Source organism: Orycteropus afer, unplaced genomic scaffold, assembly GCF_000298275.1.
Source record: "Orycteropus afer afer isolate SDZICR_OR568_19922 unplaced genomic scaffold, OryAfe1.0 scaffold00964, whole genome shotgun sequence".
Lineage (NCBI taxonomy): Eukaryota > Metazoa > Chordata > Mammalia > Tubulidentata > Orycteropodidae > Orycteropus > Orycteropus afer.
In genome coordinates this window covers 374162-376774 of record NW_006922551.1, presented here as the reverse complement: position 1 = coordinate 376774, position 2613 = coordinate 374162, and the positions used below count along the sequence as shown (strand labels likewise).

The window sequence follows — 2613 nt, the reverse complement described above, 5'->3', positions numbered from 1 at the left end:
GGTAAGCAGTCAGTTGCCTTAGGCGCTACGCCACCAGAGCTCACTTTGAAAAGCAGCAATGACATTTGGCACAAACTGATCAAGAGAACATAAACTTGAGTTAGTTTTTCAAAAGCCTCTTTTCAGTCTACTAAAGCTACAGATGATATAGATAGATATAGTTTCACAACTACTGTATGATTGTTGGAGTCTTGGAATTTGTTGGTCCAAAGTGACAGTTCCTGTATTCAAGAGAATTGAGTATAATAAGTTACTGGAGAGTAGCTTGAAAGTGGGCTATGGAGAGATTCTTCAAAGTGATCAAAATTCAGTTTCTAAGCAAAATAAGCAACTCAAATTTTTGGTCAACAGGTCTGGAAGGAAATACAAACCAACAGACAGGTCAGCAGCTTGATCTGTTAATCAGGGATTCTGTTGGTGCTTAATACGTTGTATTCACACGTCCGCTAAATCTTACTGTGACACCCTGTTTGTGGAAGTCTTCCCTGAAAACACTGATGTGTCTCTGCCGATCCTCCTTTTCCTGTCAATAATATGATTGAATATGATTGAAATGAATGATATGATGAGACAGTTCTGCTAAAAGAAGACAAACTAAATATACCAACTTTGGAGAAAAACAGGCAGTAGAAGAGGAAGAGTAGAACTGACTGAAGCATTCCTTTTGTCTGCATCAGAAGGCCCAAGGACACCATGTCCATTTCCAACATCACGATCTTCATGTCCTCTGTGTTGACACTAGTAGGAATCCCAGGCCTAGAGTCTGTGCAGTGCTGGATTGGGATCCCATTCTGTGCCATGTACCTCATTGCTATGATTGGAAACTCCTTGCTTCTGACTATCATAAAATCAGAACAAAGCCTCCATGAGCCCATGTACATTTTCCAGGAGCCATAGATATTGCACTGCTACCAGCATAATGCCCAAGATGCTTGGAATCTTCTGGTTTCATGTGCCAGAGATCTATTTTGATCCCTGCTTGTTTCAAATGTGGCTCATTCACACACTTCAGTGCATTGAGTCAGGGACTTTGTTAGCCATGACCCTGGACCATTATGTGGCCATCTGTTACCCACTGAGGCATGCCATTATCTTCACTCACCAACTAGTAATCCAAATAGGTACTGTGGTAATACTCAGGGCTGCCATTCTTGTAGCTCCATGCATAGTACCGATCAAGTGCCGGCTTAAATTGTATCACACAACAGTCATTTCTCACTCCTACTGTGAGCACATGGCTATTGTGAAACTAGCTGCAGAAAATGTCCAGGTGAACAAGATCTATTGTTTGTTTGTGGCCTTCACAGTTGTAGTGTTTGACCTCACATTCATCACTTTGTCCTACATCCGGATATTGACCACTGTTTTTGGTTTGCCCCAGAAGGAAGCTAGATTGAAAGCATCAGATACCTGAATCACTCACATCTGTGTCTTCCTCCAATTCTACCTCCTGGCCTTCTTCTCCTTCTTCACACACAGGTTTGGTTCTCATATTCCCCCTTATATCCATATTCTCTTTTCGAGCATTTACTTGCTTGTCCCTCCATTTCTCAATCCACTTGTCTACGGTTTAAAGGCCAATCAGATCCGTTGTTATGTTGTAAAATTATTCAGTCCTAAAAATTCATTGTAATCATAATATATTCATGTTTTCTTTGTGCAATAATAATCACCTCTCAAAACAAAATCAATGTCCACATTCTTGAGATGATTTTATTTGCCTTTTAACTAGTGTCTGAAATTTACCAGCATGAAAGTTGGTTTTTATATCATCAAAACCTATGCCAGATATCATTCAATAAGATTGTGGCTCCTATCTGGGTAATGAAAATAAGAAATGTATAAAGAACAACATAATGCATTTATTCCTTCTTTTTTTCTAATTATTAGTTCCTTGTGGAGCTTCTTCCTCTAAGTATCTTCCCAAAGAAGGATTCATGAATTATGTCTCTTACATTGAAATGAAAGACTTCCAAATCTTCTTGCTCCAGAATGTCTACGTACTTAATGAAAACAATTTGTTGACACTATTACCAATATCTCAGTCATTTCCTTAAAATAAAAGTCAGAGTGAATCTCAAATCTGCTTCTTTCAAAAAACCCATTATGAATCTGATAAAGCAATTATGTCTAAACATTTAAATATATTTTCAAAACAATTCAGAATGTTGCAACACAAAGTATAGGAGAACTGAGATGATCCACCTTCCACATCAATATCGTTTCCACTATCTCTACCATTTGCTTATTTATTTAATTGAACAAGTGTTATCAAGTGTCTAAAATATTATGAATCTTAGGCTAGAGAATAATGATGTTCAACACAGTGGTTATTTTTCATGGATCTTTAGACTTTAATTCTTGGAAGGGAGAGAGAAGAGAAACAATTGGAAAGGCATCAATGAGATGTGGGATTTGCAAAAAGATTGATACACAGCAGTAAGGATATATTTTATGGTTTGATTTGATTTTTGTTTTTTCACTAGTCTGCTTCTTGAGAAATGAGTAATGATGAATGAGTAGCCAAAGATGTAAGGGCCCACCACACCAAGTTCAATGTTTGAGAACATGTAAACTAGAGAATGTGGGTTAAGGAAATTCCACAATTTCTTT

At 37.7% G+C, this 2613-nt stretch overlaps 1 pseudogene; it reads left to right on the top strand.

The window, feature by feature from the left end:
- The first annotated feature begins 693 nt into the window (after window positions 1–693).
- Window positions 694–1633, top strand: LOC122151966 (annotated as a pseudogene).
- Window positions 1634–2613: the final 980 nt, after the last annotated feature.